Genomic DNA, 19787 nt, shown 5'->3' with positions numbered 1-19787 from the left:
TAAATATATTGCTATTACAGATTTGCTAATATGCTCTGTTCAGTGACTATTTCACCAGCTTCTCTGCTGCAGTTTGCCTTCACCTCCAAAGCGGCACAATACACCTCTACTCAGCTGCTTCTGGGATACCTCTACAACCCCAATAGCACACACAATCTTTGCAGGCCAGATCTTAACTGCATCCAATTTTCTCCAGGATCACAGGGATGACATCACATTGATGACATCCTCCCCTGAGGAGACTCATTGGAAGCACTCAGTTGGAACATACAAATTCTCACAAAGGAGCTCAAAAAAGGGGATGAGCCACTGTCCCACACATAATGCAAAGCCCCACTGCTTCAGTTAAATTCCTGAAAAGTATTTGGTAAACCAAGGGCTATTCCATCCCTGACACGTCAAGAAACAGCTATTGACCGTCTCAGCACCCACATCTTTTCGTTCTTTTTGGGTTCTGGAGACAACATATTCCTCATTTACAAATTTTACTTAAGCCCATTTATACTATCACCTGCAAATCAGCCTACCTTGAATGGTCCTCCTCCAACAAAAGGCTCTAGAATCTATCCAAATTGCAGTACAACAGGCATTCTCTTTAGTGCCCCAGAGACTCCTTCACCCTAGAAGCTTTAGCACCCCCTCTCAAGCCTCCTGAAGTCTCTGGACCCGCCCATGATAGCCCTAAGTTGTCCATCGGCTTCTTATGCAAGAAACCGCTCTCCTTAGCCCTGTGCTGTACACCATTAGAGCAGCAATTGCTGGCCACATACTGGGCTCTCCTGGAAATAGAAGCTTTCACAGGCCCTGAGTCCATGAGCGTCCACACCTAGCTGCCCGTTATACCTTGGGTCATGGAAGAAGCAGCCCACAAGCTCGGCAGAGCTACGGAGGCCTACCTGTTACAGAATGGAGCCAAACCTGGATTCTCTGGCATATTCTACTTGCAGGAGTGAGTGGCCCTTCATGACCTCAGTTCTTTGCCAGATGCCATGATGCTGGAGGGGGTCGAACCTCTCCCAGACCCCTTGGCTACCTGGAGAACCCCTTGGGATCAACTGAGTGAACAATATTTCTCAGGCATAAGGAACGTGATCCCAGAAAGAAGGACAGAATTTGAAGAAATAAAAAGTAATGAAAATGGTAAATATGTAGGTGAATTTAAATTAACATTGACCATACAGATCAATAATAATAATCATTTTATGGGGATTCAAAAATATATAGGATTAAAATACCATAACAATAGCATATCAGTCAAAGGAGAGTTAAACTATCCCAAGGTCCTAGCATCATTTAGGTGAAAAGTAAAAGTCTACATTCACATTAGACTTTGATGAGTCAAAAATGCATGTTGTACTTTCTAGAGTAACTGCTAAAAGAACAGTAAAAGAATGTCTACATTCCAAACAATCAAAGAAAAAAGTGGAATAATAACATAATAAATCCAAAACATGAAAGCACAAAGGATGTACGATAGGACAAACAGAAAGACATAGTAAAATGGTAAACTTAAAGATATATCAATAATTATCTTAAATGTAAAGTAAATATTCCTATTAAAATTCATATTAGTTAGCTTGGATTAAAGAAACAAAACTCAACTATGTGCTGTTTACAAGAAACACATCTAAAATACAAGACACAGAAAAGTCAAAAGCACAACAGAACACAAAAAGATAAACCATGCAAACACTAACAGAAAGCTGGTATATTACTATACTAATATCGAAAAAATAGACAAAAAATATTACTAGAAATATAGAAGGTCACTTTTTCATCTTAAAGGGTCAATTCACCAGGAATGTAAAATGATCTAGATTCACATACCCCTAACTCCCGCCCCTCGTTAAGTTCCCGTGGAGAAATTAAAGTCCAAATAGACAGAAATTAAAGTGTCAAGGCAATCAGAGCGCATAGCTCTCCCCTTCCATCTCTCATTCTGCTCTGTGTCAGCCTGAGGGGGATCTCAGAGGCCCAGCTGCTTCGACAGTGGCAGCCTGGTGGTCTTCCCTAGAATGAGTGGTGCTCCCTCAGCACCACCAGTGCAAGTAATCCTGACCTCAGCCCTCAGCTGTTGCTTTTCTAACTCTAACCTGTCAGCAAAACACAAGTGAATATCAATGCCACTCCCCCACTCTTAAAAGTTAGAACCAAATATGGTAACTGCCCAGTGGCATTTCCCAGACAAAGTTCCCATATTGCTGTCACCTGCCATAGACCTTAGTGGAGATTTGGTGTTAAGTGAGAAACAGAAGCTAGACAGAAAAAGCAAGAGAAAAAACAGGAAATTCTCCATGGTTTCTGCCTCGCCAGGGTGCTGGTCAGGCTGTGCTAACCACTTGGAGACTACAGCTTATAAAATTAAATGCAAGTGAACTGCAGCACAGAACTCACAGCAGCGTCCGGCGCTGGCCCTCTGTGAGGTTGCTGTTGTCCTCTTTTATCCTCAGGAGTCCAAGGAGAAGCGACACCAAGTGCTCCTCACCAAAACTGGTTTTCCTCGGTTTTCTAATTTCCAAGGCCTTGGTTAATCTTCACTCCTCCAAGGCCAGCATCAAAAAAATAGAAATCCAGATAAATAACAACCCCTTGCTACCATCTAGTTTCCCAGTGCAAAAGGGATCTTCCCTGGAGAAAACTTGCCCTTGCTGAAAGATCAGAGACACGAGGTGGGGATCGGGCTGGTGCTACCTAACGTTGAAGTGCCTTCCTAAGAATCCTGAGCACCGAAGCTCTGCTTTTTGAGGTTATTTTCTGTGGCCCCAGGGAGAGTCTGCCTTTCTCTATCACTGCTCATAATATTTGAAGCCGTCTCTGCACGTCCACAAGCACCTACAGAGCGTCTCCTCACCCCAAGAAAATACTTCTCTCCCTTAGCAAGACCAGATTCCTGCTTGCTCAGGCTTCCGTCTCAGCCAACCTGTTCTGACCCCAAAATGAACCCTTTTTCTCCATAAACTCAGCCTCGGCTCCATGCCAGCATAACGCCTGCTGCAGCTGGGCTGCCACAATTTAACCAGCTGCTGCGTGCCATGCAAAAGCTGCCGTCTTCCCACACGGCACTTCGACTCTGAATTCCCAGCTCTGTTTATACTCACTCAGCCCCACTGTGAACAGCAATGTTTAGGAATGCAAGGTGGCATTTGGATGACATTAGGCTGGTACTAAGCTCAATCCTACCCTACCACTCACATCTCCTGCCTGCATATTTCCAACCAAGAGAGCTAGAGTTTCGGAACAGTACCCAGTGGGGAAATTACCACTTTATTAACAGCCGAGCCAGCACCCAATAACTCCCAACACTGAGGTCTGACAGAAACTGGATTAAAGCATGGGGCTTCCCATCTCCACCCCACAAATGAAAAACAGGCTCTGCCGTTATGTAATCACCCAGTTGCAGACACAGAAGCGGGGAAAAAGAGAGACAAATAGACAATCTTGTCTAGACAGCTCAACATGACAACTTAAGATGCAAAAGAAGAAGAAGATGCCTGGCCTGTTCTAAAAAGATGGGACCTGCTTGGGTGTGCTTACCACATGAGGGTGGGAAGAACAAAGCAGGACACCCCTCAGAGGCACTGACGTTTAAAGCACACCGCCCTGCCTACTGGTGATGCAGGGCCCAGGGAATGTTCTGGGTCCTTGCCAAACAGATTATCAGCTTTTCCTCCCCTCGGGAGGGACACTAAGAAAGGGACAAACAGAGGGCAGAAAATGCAGGAAAACAGATTTACACAAACACAAACACACACCTGCCACACACAAAGACACATACACACTGGTTGTCTATCTGGATGTGAGTGTAGACAAAGCCTAATTTCTACGGGAGCATTAGGATACCATCAGAGATAAACGGATGACTTCCTAAGAGTAGGAACCAAGACACAAAAGCAGCACTATCGGCTGAATCAGAGCTGGGACTAGGGTGAGGCAAGAGTGGTGCCCAGGGCCTCCTTCAATTTTGTGCCTGAGCTTCTCACTTGGCTCACCCTAGTCCCGGCCTTGGACTGAATTAACATGTGAGGTGGGACACAATGTGATTCAGAAATTAATGGACGCAAAGGAAACTCAGAAATCCAGATCTCACTAACACAGGAGACACGGGGGGAAATGCCACAACTCAGCCGTCGTGACTGGGTAACCAGAACCCAGGTCTAAGAGAGCAAGGGCACTCCACTATGTCCCAGTCATCCATGAAGTATATCTACACAATATTAGAATTTTGATTTTGTCTCTCATTGTGTTTGTTATATATTGCTGCGTTAACAAATTACCCCAAAATTAGTGGCTTAAGACAACATTTACGATCTCACAGTTTCCATGGGTCAGAAATCTGGGCACTGCTTAGCTGGGTCCTCAGATTCAGGGCCTCTCACAGACTACAGCCAAGATGTCGGCTGGAGCTGTAGTCCTCTCAAGGCTTCACTGGAGAAGGACATGCTTGGTCATTGCAAGATTCAGGTCCTTGCTGGCTGTTGGTCAGGAGCTGTCCTCAGTTTCTTGGCACTTGGATCTCTCCAAATGCAGCTTGCCTTGTCAAAGTGAGAAAACCAAAAAAACAAAAAAGGGCGAACAAGATGGAAGTCACAGTCTTTTATAACCCAACCTTGGAAGTGACATCACCACTCTTGCATATTCTGTTCATTAGAAGCAAGTCATTAGGCACAGCCCACACACAAGGGGAGGGGGATTACACAAGGATGTGAATACCAAGAAGTGGGGATCATCGGAAGCCGTTTTAGGAGGCTGCCTACAATACCCATGAAAATCAGAGTTAAGAGAAGATATATTTTTAAATCATATCAGGTATATCCTATGCTTACCCTGTACAATATCTCAAACAGAAATTTCCCCACTTGAAATTCAGTGACCCCAGTAGCTTTGCATCGTTTGATTTAATGCTTAATGCTAAAGAAGACTCCATGATAAATCACTGTACCACCAGAGGTCTCTACATTATATCAGACGGGTAGGCATCAGTGGAGGATGCCTGTGTTTTTATCTCCCCAATACACCTTTTTCCACCAGAAAACTGCCCCTTCTCCGTCCTATTTGGTTCTGATGAAATATAATCGAAGGGCCCTGACCCCTGGCTAATTACATGACCATCTTCTTCTTCACAGTGATTGGTCAGAGGGGAGGGTACATGGGCCAAGCAAGGCCAGAGTCCATCATGCGATGGTGATAAAAGGACACTGGGAGACCAAGGTCTCTTCCTTTTGAATCATGAACAATCAAAATGAAAGCTTACAGCTGTCAGAAGCCACCTTTCCCGCTACACGAAAGGACCTGTTGGTAGAGCTGCGAGAGGACGGAAGGAGAGAGAGAACGCTAATGCTATCATCTGAGCCCCTGTGGAGAATCATGGAGCACTCTTGCCAGCTCCCCACTGAAATTCCCCGTTCCATAAACCAGTAAATCCCATTTTGCTCCAACTTGTTTGGGTTTCTGACATTTGCTTGTAATCAAAAGAGTCCTGACTGATACAGGCTTATTTAAAGCTAACTCTTCTTACTAATTAATGTGTATATTCCATCTCCTTGTGGTTCTCAAACCAGGAAACAGCAGTGTCACCCGAAAAGCTTTTTTTAAAAATACAAATTTCTAGACCCCACTCAAACCTACTGTTTCAGAATCTTTAGGCGTGGAATCCTCATGTCTGTATTTTTTTAATTCCACAAATGATTCTGAAGCCTAGCCAGTGTGGACAACCACTAATCTATTCTACCTACAAAAAGACACACTCCAATTTCTAAACTGGCTTTCCCTACTTGAATTGCATGCACTTTCAGTCTAGAATCCTGCAAAGGAAACCAGGTAGGTTTCCACTGACCACCACTAAACTCTGTTTCTCCCAGTAGAAAAACCAGACAAATATTTTTTTAAGTACTTTGATAGCATTTACTGATTTTCTTAATTCTACTGATAGAAATCATTAGTGGTAAGAGTATTGTAATCATAAATGTGGTAAAACATATACATTGGTTTAATGTTCCTTCAGTTATTATAAAACTAGCGTAAGAACCAGAGTGGGCAGTAATGGACTTCTAATGCAAATTCCTGTATCAAATGGCACAAAACAGAGCCAAGCCACTTTCCTACATCTTTTTACATCTCCATCCTTTTCCATCTGTACCTGGACAAATTGGTAAACTAATCCTATGTTCTCATATTTTTAGCAAGAGCAAAGAAAAATCATCTTTTTAAAACAATGACATCAGGGCTCAGTTTCAAGTTTGTGATACAGGAAACCTCTGGCAGGAAGAACCATGGACTATCCTGTGAGGCAGCCTGGTGGGACTGGCAGGGCACTTTTCAGCCATTTGCAGTGTCCCAATGTTCCTTTACATCTGAATGTGCTCATTTGAAAACTGGCATGGTAAGCAAAGTTTAAGCCAATCTGTTTCCACAGGGTAATTTATATATTAAGTCAAGGGAAGAGAACAAAAGCAAGAGGTGTTCTACAGTCTTTGTGTCCTGAATAGTTACGGGCATCTTTGCAAGTTTGCTGTTTTGTGTTATCACCTCCTAGAAGAAGCCGCTTCTCAGGCTCCTAATAAGAAGGAACATTAGTGATCAAACGTCATCGCTGGTGATCATCTCGGGTATAAAATCAGGGGACAGATCACCACAGAGGGACTAAGCAGTAATCAGATAATTTCCAGAGCTTGATCATGATCATCTCTCTTTCAGTCCACCTCATCTGGGGTTGAAGACTGATGAGGAAGTATTTCCAGTTCTGCTTACATTCTTGAAAAATTAAGTAGAAGGATCTCATCAGCAGGGGAGAGAGGAGGGAATAAGAAGTCAGTGGAGGGCCAGCCCCGTGGCTTAGCAGTTAAGTGCGCGCGCTCCGCTGCTGCCGGCCCGGGTTCAGATCCCCGGCGCGCACCGACACACCACCTCTCCGGCCACGCTGAGGCCACATCCCACGTACAGCAACTAGAAGGATGTGAAACTATGATGTACAACTACCTACTGGGGCTTTGGGGGAAAATAAATAAAAATAAAAATTATAAAAAAAAAAGAAATCAGTGGAGATAATATCTGACTATTAATGTTATATTTTTTCCAGTTTTACTGAGGTATAATAGGCAAAGTTGCTGGAAGTTGTGAGGCAGAGCACCAGAGAGAAGAGAGCTGCCCAGAGAAAAAGACCCAAAAGTCTGCATAGGGTCCCCCAGAGTCTTTTGCCAAATAATAAGTTGTGCCCACACACACACAGAGAATCTACAAAGCTGCACAAAAAAACTACTATTGGAAAAAGAGTAATTACCAGGCAGCTGTGAGCTGAACAGCCAGCGGAGGTCACCCAAGTGTGGGAGCCATTCTGGTTCTGATCACTGGAGTAGAGAGACCTTACAGAAAATCCAGCAGCATTCAGTGGAGACTTTGAAAGACTACACTCGAGGAGTAGGACTAATCTAGTCCTAAAAGACTACTTTATATCACCTTAATAATACTTAAAAACAAGCCTCCTACCAACCACAAAGATGTGGAAACTGAAATTAAGAATACTACCATTTATAATTGCTTCAAAGAAAACCAAATACTTAAGTATAAATCTAACAAAATGTGTACTGAGTCAGAATGCTGAAAATTACAAAATGCTGATAAGAGAAATCAAAGACCTAAATAAGTAGAAGCCATACTGTGTTCATGGATTGGAAGACTAAATATAGTAAAAATGTCACTTCTCCCCCAATTGATCAATAGGTTTAATGCAATTCCTATCAAAATTCCAACAAAGGTTTTTTTGTAGACATAGACAAGCTTATTCTAAAATTTATACAGAAAGGCACACGACCTAAAATAACTAAAAAAAAATTTTTTTGAAAAGAAGAAGAAAGTGAGAGGAATCACTCTACCCAAAGTTAAGGTTTACTGAGTTGAGTACCCAAGACAACCCCCACGTTCAGTGATTTGCCAGAAGGACTCACAGGACTCAACGTATAGTCATATTCATGGCTATGATTTATTAGAGCATAAGGATATAAATCCAAGTCAGCAAAGGAAAAAGGTGCATGGGGCAAAGTTTGGGGAAGTCAGGCACAAGTTTCTAAGAGTCCTTTCTCACTAGAGTCACAGGACTTGCTTAATTCCTCCAGCAATGTGTTATAATAACACATGTGAAATGTTATCTACCAGAGAACCTCATTAGAGACTTAGTGCCCAAAGTTTTTATTGGGGACTTGCCACACAAGCACACTCTGCCTACCGCATACCAAAATTCCAGATTCCCAGAAGGAAAGCGGGTGTTCAGCATAAACCATCATTGTTTGCACAGTTTAGACACAGTGAGCCACTCTTATCAGTTAGGGTGGTGGGACCCCTCCTGAAATCCTAGTTCCCAGATGCTAGCCAAGGGCCAACCTTGGAGGCAGATCTTTTTAACAACAGCAGTGACAGGTCTGCCACACTAATTCTTTTTTGCATACTATACAGCTGCATCTTTATGAGCTACAACTAAGGGAGAACTGACACCTTTACTAATCAAGACAGCATGGTATTGGCAGAAGGATAGACACGTATATCAATGGAATAGAATAGAGAACCCAGAAATGGACCCACACAAATATGCCCAACTGATTTTTGACAAAGAAACAAAAGCAATTCAGGGGAGGAAGGGGAGCCTTTTTTCCAACAAATGCTGCCAGAACAATTGGACATGTATACACAAAAAGATGAACCTTGACTTAAACCTCACTTCCAATACAAAAATTAACTTACAATGGATCTTGAACTTAAATGTAAAACACTTATACTAAAATGTAAAACATAAAATCATAAAAATTTTAGAAAAAACATAGGAAAAAAGTCTTTGGGATGTAAGGCTAGCCAAAGAGTTCTTAGACTTGATGCCAAAAGCAAAATTCATAACAAAAAATTGATAAATTGGGCTGCATCACAATTAAAAACTTTTGCCCTGTGAAAGACCCTGTCAGGAGGGTCTTTCAAACCACAAATCCAACAAAGGCTTATGTCTAGAATATATAAAGAACTCTCAAAAACAGTAACCAAACAATCTGATTAGAAAATGGGGAACAGACATTTTATTGAAGAGAATATACAGATGGCAAATAAACACAGGAAAAGATGTTCAGTATCACGAGCCATTAGGAAAATGCAAATAAAAACCATGATAAGATAGTGCTATACATCTATCAGAATGGCTAAAATGAAAAATAGTGATAACACCAAATGCTGGTGAGGATGTGAAGAAACTGAACCACTCATACACTGCTTGTGGGATTGTAAAATGGCACGGCCACTCTGGAAAAGAGCTTGCCGGTTTCTTACAAAACTACACCTGCGGTTACCATATGACCCAGCAGTTGCGCTCTTAACCAGTCATCCCAGAGAAATGAAAACTATGTACACACAAAAACAAAAATACAACAAAAAATGTTCATAGCAGTTTTATTCATAATTACCAAATGTGGAAACAATTCAAATGCCCCTCAACAGATGAAAAATGGTTAAAAAAAACCGTGGGATATCCATAACATGGAATACTACTTGGAAATAAAAAGAAATTAACTATTGATACACACAACAACTTGGATAAATCTCAAGAAAAATATGCTGAGCAAAAAACCCACTGTGGCTGTAAAAGTGTATCACAAGAGATTCTTGTGATGGAACTGTTGTATTTTGATTGTGTTGGTGGTCACACAAATCTGCACAAGTGATAAAATTGCATGGAACGAAATGCACACACACACACACACACATATATATACACACAAATGAGTTCATGTAAAACTTTTGAAATATGAATAAGGTCACTGAGTTGTATCAATGTAAATTCCCTGGTTGTAGTATCATATCATAGTCATCCAAGATGTTACCATTGGGGGAAACTAGGTGAAGGGTAAACAAGGTCTTTCTGTATTATTTCTTACCAGTGCATGTGAAAGTAGAATTATCTCAAAATTGAACTTTAAAAAAAAGTTTCAAAATAATCAAACTGATATATAAGTATATCTTAACAACAAAATCTAGATTCACAACATAGCATCCATTACATAGAGCATACATTAAAAATTACTGAGCATATAGAGAAGCAGCAAAATATAACCTATAACCAAGAAAAAAATCAGTCAACAGAAACTGACCTAGGAATGCCTGAGATGATGAAATTAGCAGATAAAGATTTTATAACAGCTATTATAACTACATATTGTCAAAGATTTGTAGGAAAACATTAGTGTAATTAAAAAAAATAGGACATCTCAACATAGAAAATTGTTAAATATAAAAAGAAACCAAAAAATATTCGATGACTGGAAAAATACCATATATGAAATGAAAAATTTACTGAATAGACTTCATAGCAGACTAGACTCTGCTGAAGAGAAGACAAGCAAACTTGAAGACAGGGAATAGAAATTATCCCAAGTAAACACAGAGGAGAAACAGCTGAAAAAATGAACAGAGCCTCAGTGAACTATGAGATACTGTTAAGTGGCTACCATATGTGTAACTGGGGAGGAGAGAGACATTGGCACAAAAGAATATTCAGAAATTCAAGCTAATGGGAGTTTTCTTTTTCCAAATTTGATGAAAAACATAAACTCATAGATTCAAGAAGTTCAATGAAGCAAAGCAGGATAAGGGGGGAAAAGCACATCATAATCAAATTTCCGAAAACCAAAGATAAAGAGAAAATCTTCAGTGTATCCAGAAAAAAAAAAGACACATTATATTCAAGTTCAGTGTGAATTACCACTGGCTTCTCCATAGAAAAAATGCAAGTCAGAAAACAATAGAATGAATAACTTCTTAGTGGAAAGAAAAAGACTATCTAAAATTCTATTTCTAGCAAAAATAATGATCAAAAATGAAGGCAAAAATAAAGATACTTTCAGAAATACAAAAGCAGAGACAATTCATCACTATATGTTCCAGTTATATAACACTTGGTAACAAACTACCCTGAAACTCTTTGGCTTGAAACAACAAACATTTTAGTATATTTCACAATATTGTGAGTCAGAGATTTACACAGGACGTGGTTGGGTGACTCCTCTTTTCCTTGTGGCATCAATCAAGTTCACTTGGTGGTATTCACTTACATAGCTGGTTTCATGGCTTTTCTCACATATCCAGCACAGTGGCAGAGACAGATAGAAGGGCAGGCTTCTATCTGTGGACCAAAGAGCCTACATGCGGCCTCACCCACATGGGGCCTCAACATAGTCAGACATCTTACAGGCTTCAAGAGGAAGAGTTCTAGCAAATAAGATAGAATCTACACAGTCTTTTATGACCTAGACCCAGAAGTCACAAAGCATGACTTCTGCCATACCCCATTAGTTGAGGCAATCATAAGCGCATGCATTTCAAAGGGAAAGAACACAGACCTCTAGATGGGAGGAATGTCAAAGAATTTGTGGCAATGATTTTAAATTGCCACAGTCTGACTTCTGGCCAAAAATTATTTACATTACTTGTTCATACAATATATATTCACCCCTTCCCAAGACTCCTCAAAATCTCTTCTCATTATTGCATCAAGCTCAGGTTCAAAGTCCAGGATCTTATCATCTAAATCAAGTTCAAGCATGGATGAGGCTCCATGTACATTCTTGGGTTCAGAGGTTAATCTGAAAACCTGCAAACTAAAGAGACAAGTTATCTGCCCCATACATACCCCAAAATATGGTGGTGTGACAGGCATGGAACCACTACAATAAAGAAATTTCCATTTAATAAAGGAAGAAAATAGGGGCCAGCCCCAGCGACCTAGTGGTTAAGTTCAGCGCACTCTGCTTCAGCAGCCTGGGTTCAGTTCCCAGGCGTGCACCTACACCACTCGTCTGGGCCACTGTGACGGTGGCTCACACAGAAAAAGAGGAAGATTGGCAGTGGATGTTTGCTCAGGGCAAATCTTCCGCAGCAAAAAAAAAGGCAAGAAAGAAAGAACGAAAGCTGCTTACTGCAGCTAAGTAGCCTACTCAGCCTGCTTCCTGCCCATAGAAGTTTAGGGGCCAAAAGTCTCTTTCCATTTTGTGCAGTCTCTTTTTTTTCTCAGTGCAAACAGATATAATTATTATAAAAACTGTGGATTTTTTCGTCCCATTTGCAACAACGTGGATGGGCCTGGAGCGTATTATGTTAAGTGAAATAAGCCAGAAAGAGAAAGACAAACACTGTATGATCTCACTCATATGTGGAATATAAACGAACACATGGACAGAGAAAACTGTACTGTGGTTACCAGGGGCAGTGGGGGTGGGGGGTGGGCACAAGGGGTGAAGGGAGTCATATATATGGTGATGGACAAACAAAAATGCACAACCCAAAATTTCACAATGTTAAAAACCATTAAAACATCAATAAAAATTTTTTTTAAAAAATAATAATAAAATAAATAAATGCCAATAAAAAAAAACTGTGGATTTTTTTGTGTGTCAATTTATAGTCTATTCCATTAGATAAAAGCCACATCCACAAACATCTTCTAGATAATCCGTTTTCTACCTTGGGCTCGCTGTGAGGCTGCTGTGGGACAATAGCCTTAAGAGTCTTAGAAGCCTTATTGTTTAAGAGAGAGAATCTGTACTACAACCCCCTAAGAAACTTACAAGGCCCTTGATTTGTTTCTAACTCTTAACAAAAGGTTTTACAATCACTCCCTTGGCTTCACCTCTACCTTGAGTCCATGCTTTTCTAACAGGGTCTTGGATTTGATCTTTGTCCTGTGGCTCTCTGTTACTTCAAGTATCTTCTGCTGGGAGAAACGAAGAATGAGAAATGGTTTCATTTTCAGATCTTGTTCCTACATCGTTCCTCTAAATTCTGTTTGAAAATTAAATAAGCCTTCTTTGATACAGCTTTGTCTATCTATACCTTATGATACATAATTTAAGAACAAATAAACAAAAAACAGTTGACACTTTCAACATTCTACCTGGAAATCTCCTAAACCAGATTCATCAGTTCATTAAATACATTTTATAATTATCCGTGTTATCACATTTCCTAAACCATCTGTCATGACATATGATCCTCCTTTCCTCTGGCTTCCAATAACATTTTCCTCATTTTCCTTTAAGCCCTCATTGACACCCTCTTCAATGCCTAACAGTCTTCTCGAAGCCCTTTCAACTTAAGCCTGACATCTTGTCCCAAAGCCAATGCCCCCTATGCTTTAGATTTTTGTTACAACAGCACCTCAAATTTTGTTCCACTTATCTAATGCTGTATAACTACTCTAAAAAAGAGTTGCTTAACAATGATTTTATTATATCTCACAATTAAGAAAATCAGGTATTTGGGCAAGTTTCAGCTAGGTAATCATTCTATTCCTTGTGGCATCAAGGGAAGTCAGTGGTATTTACCTGGTGAATGAGAGGTTTGGACGGTTGGAGACAGCTTCACTCACATATCTGGTACCATGCAGGGATGACTAGACCATGGGCACAGCTGGCTCTGTTCACCAGAATGGGGCCTCTCCAGCATGGTGGTCTTCTCACATGGTGGCTCAGGGCTCTGAGAGCAAGTGTTCAAGTGAGTAAGGTCTTTTATGACCTAGGTTCAGAAGTCATAGTGTTTCATTTCTGCTGTACTATGTAAGTCAAAGAAATCACTAGCCTACCCAGATTCAAGAGGAAGGGATAGAGATCCAATGTCTCAGTGAAAAGTATCAAAGAATGTGCAGCCATTTTTAAAAACCAACATAGCAGATATGTACTCCAGAAAATGTTAAAGGAAGTTCTTCAGGCTGATGTGAAATGATACCAGACAGAAACTTATATCTACACAAAAGGATGAAGAGCACCAGAAATGGCAAACATGTAGGTAAATAAAAAGGACTTTTTTTCTTATTTCTTAAGTTCCCATGTAGCAGTAAAAATATATAACATGGGCTGGCCCCGTGGCTTAGCGATTAAGTGCGCGTGCTCCGCTGCTGGCGGCCCGGGTTCGGATCCCGGGCGTGCACTGGCGCACCGCTTCTCCGGCCATGCTGAGGCCGCGTCCCACATACAGCAACTAGAAGGATGTGCAGCTATGACATACAACTATCTACTGGGGCTTTGGGGGGAAAATAAATAAATAAAATCTTTAAAAAAAAAAAAAAAATATATATATATATATATATAACAACCACAACACAAAAGACAGGAGTAAAATGGATCTGATCTTATGCAATTGCAGAATCAACTCATTTTATCAACTGGCATGGAAATTGTCAATACTCTTAACCAATGAAGCAAGGGAGATCGAAAAGGTGCCACTTTAAAATAATACAACAGTAGAAGTATTGACAACACATCACAATATCAGAGGGGGAAGGAGAATGATATCAGGGTATTTATTCCCCCAGGTCTCTTCTTGAGAGGTCACCATGGGCTAGTGTTTTCTGTAAGATGGCCTCTTCAAATAGGCTCTCTGTCTCCAGGTTCAGAGATCAAGGTCATCCTCTCTCTCACCTTTTCAGGCCCTCTTACTACTCCAGGGAACTCACTCCATTATCCCTTGTGGTAGACTCTGGACTTATTTTAACATCTACCAACAAAGTTCATAGATTCAAAACAAGAATTCAACTTTTGGAAAAGTGATATTAAAAATAGCTCACTAATAATAATTTGAATCCTAAATAATACTTATTAAGACTAGTAAATCAACATCTGTATATGTTTAAGGAATAACATCATTATTATTTTGAAGTACTTGACATGAAATATTTGAATGGAGTGTGAACCCCTTCTCATTTTTAGAAGGAATTTCAACCTTAGACTTGTCAGCGAAAGAGCTATTAGATTTAGAGTACAATTTTAAAAGATGAAATTATCTGAATTCTGATTGACGACAATAAAAGATGTTCTGTCAATTGAAGAAAAATAAATTGTCTTCTGCTATTTGCCATCACCTACTTATGTGTACAAAGACTGGGCTAGGTTTCTGAGCTTAGGTCATAAAAGGCCATGCAAAGTCTGCCTTGTTCACTGAACACTTGCTCTTACAGCCCTGAGCCACCACGTAAGAAGACACCATGCTGGAGAAGCCACGTAATGATCAACAGAGCCAGCTGAGACCAGCCTTCTTCTGTCAATGGTAACTATCAAAAATCTGAGGATATCATTACTAGTAGGTCTTGAAAGGGGATTGTATATAGTCATTTCAAGCATAAAACCTAGTACTAATAAATCATGTTCATGATTACTCACTGCAGATGGCACAGTTTGGAAAACTGTTTGGCAGTATCTACTAAAGCTGAACATTTGCATACCCTAAACTCAGTAATTTTACTCCTACACATATTCTCAACAAATTACACACGTATATATGTGTGTATTACATACATAAGTACCAAAAGACATGTACTAGAATTTAGTCATAACTTCTCATATTAGCCCCAAATTGGAAACTACCCAAATGTCTATCACCAATAAATTAGACAAATAAATTGTATGCTATTTACAAAATACAACACTAAACAGTAATAAGAACAACCTACGAGGAAAAACATAAATGAATCTCACAAACAATGCTGAGAGAAAGAAGCTAGACACAGAAGAGCACATACTGTGTAATTCTATTTACATAAAGTACAAAAACAGGCAACACTCATCTATGCTGTGAGAAGTCAGGAGAGCAGCTACCCTTGGGGCAGCAGGTAATGGCAGGAAGGTGAGGTTGCGGCTGGGAATGTCCTGCTTCTTGATCAGGGAGCTAGTTAGGTAAGTGTGATGGTTTAAAGACATATCCACAGGGCTGGCCTGGTGGTGTAGTGGTTAAGTTTGTGTGCTCTGCTTAGGTGGCCTGGAGTTCATGGGTTCAGATCCTGGGCATGGACCTACACACCACTCATCAAGCCATACTGTGGCAGCATCCCACATACAAAGTAGAGGAAGATGGGCAACAGATGTTAGCTGAGGGCCAATCTTCCTCACAAAAAAAAAAAAAACTTGTAAAAACAGACCCTCCTCCCATCAAAAGGTGAAGTCCAATTCCCTCCCCTTCAATATGGGATGGCCTTAGTAACTCACCTCTAGCAAACAGAATGCACTGGAACTGACTCTGCATGACTTCCAATGGTAGGTGAGAAAAGGCAGGAGAGCTTCCACCTGGGTGCCTTTCCCGGGACGCTCTCCCTCGGTACCCAGCCACTATGCTATGGCAAAGTCAAGTGGTCATGTGGAAAGGCCGTGTGGAAGTATTCTGGTCGCAGACAGAGCTAAGGTCCTGGTCAACAGGTAGCATCAACAGCCAAACATGTAAGTGAAGGAGCCTTCAGAGGATTCCAGACCCCAGCCTTTAAGTTATCCCAACCAAGCCCTGCCCAAATTACAAATTCATAAGCAAAATAAATGTTGCTATTTTAAGCCACTAAGTTTAGGGATGCCTTGTGATGCAAGTACATGTAACTAGAACACACAACAGGTGTGCTCACTTTGTGAAAATTCATCAAGCTGCATAATTATAATATATATACTTTTCCTTATGTATATTATAATTAGTTTTGAATAAAGGTTTGAAATAAAAATCATATCATGGAGACAAGCTCAAGTTTCTCATCAAATTTTTAAATAGATTTTATTGAGAAGTTTTATATAAATTCAATATTTCATATCTCCCTAATACTTGACCTTTTTCTTACAATTACATAATGTAGAGAAAATGTAATGATTTTTTCACCACACTCCATACAGCCACCTCCTAATCTCCGTCAGTTTACCCTTACACACTGCCCAATTCTGATCATTTATCGTGTGTGGATGTAAACTCTTTGGGAAGCTCTGCTACAGGAGATATCTGCCTAGCACCATTCCCTCTTCTTCTGCTAAGAGTGTCTCATTGCCCTTTGGGGAACCACCTTCTTTCTCATCAGTTAAGGTAGTTGAGACCTGATTGTTCAGCTTTGTCTTTAATTCTATTATACCTCACATCCTTCCAATAAATGTCTTATTTTATTTAAGCTGGCAATATTTGGTCTCTAGTCTTTGCAACCAAAGAACGCTTACTGATACGTGTCTCCAGTGCTAGCACACTGTCTGATATAGAGTTGGTGATGAATAAACATCAAACAAAATGTTTATAAAATAACATTGGACAGCTGATTTTTCACAAAAGCACAAAGGCAACCCAGTGGAAAAGAATAGCCTTTTCAGCAAATATTGCTGGAGCAATTGGGTATCCATACATAATACATACGGACTTAGATCCATGCCTCAAACCATGAATAAAAATTAAGTCAAAATGCATCATAGACCTAAATATACAGCCTAAACTGTAAAACTGCTAGAAGAAAACATAAGAAAAGGTCTTGGGAGCTTAGCGTAGGCAAAGATTTCTTAGAAATGACACTAAAAGCACAATCCGTAAAAGAATAGACTGGGTTTTATTAAAATTTAAAACTTCTGGGCCAGCCCCGTGGCTTAGCGGTTAAGTGCGCGCGCTCCGCTGCCAGCAGCCCGGGTTCGGATCCCGGGCGCGCACTGACGCACCGCTTGTCCGGCCATGCTGAGGCCACGTCCCACATACAGCAACTAGAAGGATGTGCAGCTATGACATACAACTATCTACTGGGGCTTTGGGGGAAAAAAATAAAATGAATAAAATTAAAAAAAAAAAAGAAACAACACAAGATTAAAAAAAAATTCTGCTCTTCAAGATACACTATTAAGAAAGTGAAAAGACAAGCCACATACTGGAAGAAAATCTTTGCAAAGTATATATCTGATAAAGAGCTTCTATCCAGAATATATAAAGAACTCTCAAAACTTAAGAAAACAAAATTTTTAAAAATTTTTTTTAAAAATGGAAGAAAGATCTGAAAGGACACTTCACCAAAAAAGATGTACAGACAGCAAATAAGCTCAAAAGATGCTCAACATCATTAGTCATCAGGAAAATACAAATTAAAACCCGAAGATACCACTACATACCTATTGGAATGGCTAAAATTAAAAATGACTGACTATACCAAGTGCCGGTGAGCATGTGGAAGAAACGGAACCAGCCTACACTCCTGGTGAGAACACAAAATGGTACAACCACTCTGGAAAACAGTTTAGCAGTTTCTTAAGAAGTGAAACATGCATCTACCATATGATCCAACCACTCCCCTTCTAGACTTTTACCCAAGAAAAAAAGGAAATATATGCCCACACAAAGACTTTTACACAAATGTTCATAGTAGCTTTATTGGTAATAGCCCAAAATTAGACACAATCCAAATGTCCATCAATAGATGAGTGGATACATAAATTGCAGTACATCCATATAATGGAATATACTTGGCAATAAAAAGGAATGAACTACTGGTACACAGAACAACATAGATGAATGTCAAGATAATGATACTGAGTAAAACAAACCAGACCAAAAAAAAAAAAAAAAAGAATACACACTGTCTGATTTTATTTATATAAAACTTTAGAGGCGCCGGCCCCGTGGTGTAGCAGTTAAGTGTGCGCACTCCACTGCTGGCGGCCCAGGGTTCGGATCCCAGGCGTGCACCGAGGCACTGCTTGTCAGGCCATGCTGTGGCGGCCTCCCATATAAAGTGGAGGAAGATAGGCACAGATGTTAGCCCAGGGCCAGTCTTCCTCGGCAAAAAAGAGGATTGGCATGGATGTTAGCTCAGGGCTGATCTTCCTCACAAAAAATAAATAAATAAATAAAACTTTAGAAAATGCAAATGACTCTATAATGACAGAAAGTAGATCAGCGGTTGCTTAGGTGTGGGAGGCAGGCAGGGATGAGTGGAAGAAATTACAAAGGGGTGTGAGGAGACTTGAGGATGATGGATATAGTCCCTTGATTGTAGTGATGGTTTCAAGGGGGTATACATATGTCAAAACTTATCAGATTATATACTTTTAATATGCTCTGTATATTAGATGTCAATTATACCTCAATAAAGCTATCTGAAAAAACAACTGCGACTCAGCTGTCAGATTTTGAGGGGAGCAGAAAGCAGCAGAATGGAAATCTTGGTTAAAGGCCTCAGTGAGGGTTGTGAATTACCCAAGTACGCAAGGAATCCATGCAGCCTCGGCCTATCCAAGCCTCCGCAGAGTTTCATGAGCCAACTCCCTGCTATTTTCCAGAAATGGTGACAACTACCACTACTGGGTCTGTTTTCAGGAAGAGAATGACCCAATCAGTATAAAATGAATTCCATGTCTTGTGAGAGACTGTCAATTAAACATATAATCCACATTTATAAAGATTTTTAAAACGCTTTCTACTTGCAGAATAGTGTTAATACTGAAAGTGAACTTTTTGCATGTGAATCCCAGTACAGACACTAATTATTTAAATAATCTTTCAGAGCCTCGGTTTCCTCATCTGTGAAATGCCATAAGAAATAAGAAAAACCGGGAAACTAAAAAGAGCAGACTTTGCCAGAGTATTAATTCTTCCTTTTTGAACAGAGCCTCTTTCTTCCCCCTCCGCTCTGAGAGACATCCATTTCTTCCCATCTCCACCAGCAGTAATCATCTTCAGCCAAGCTTCTCTCAAGCCTCCATCCCTCTATCACTAGACTCCTAGAGAGAGAGGTCCACAAGAAAGGTCCCTGCCACAGCACTGGCCTGGCCATCACATTATTCAAGAAGGCGTCCAGCCTCCAGCAGACTCATCTGTGACTGGGGACCACACCAATGGGCTGGGCTGGGCTGGCCTTGAGCTCTCTGCACTGTGTATTCCGAAGGTTGAGCGTCACTTTCCAGACAACCAATATTTGTTGACCAGCTAGATGGGGAATATCTCAACAGCATCTCCATTTCTAACTGAGGGTGGAGGCAGTTTCCAGGGTGGCCTGTGTTCTC

Source organism: Diceros bicornis, chromosome 5, assembly GCF_020826845.1.
Source record: "Diceros bicornis minor isolate mBicDic1 chromosome 5, mDicBic1.mat.cur, whole genome shotgun sequence".
Taxonomy (NCBI): Eukaryota; Metazoa; Chordata; class Mammalia; order Perissodactyla; family Rhinocerotidae; genus Diceros; species Diceros bicornis.
This window is presented reverse-complemented; position numbering follows the sequence as displayed.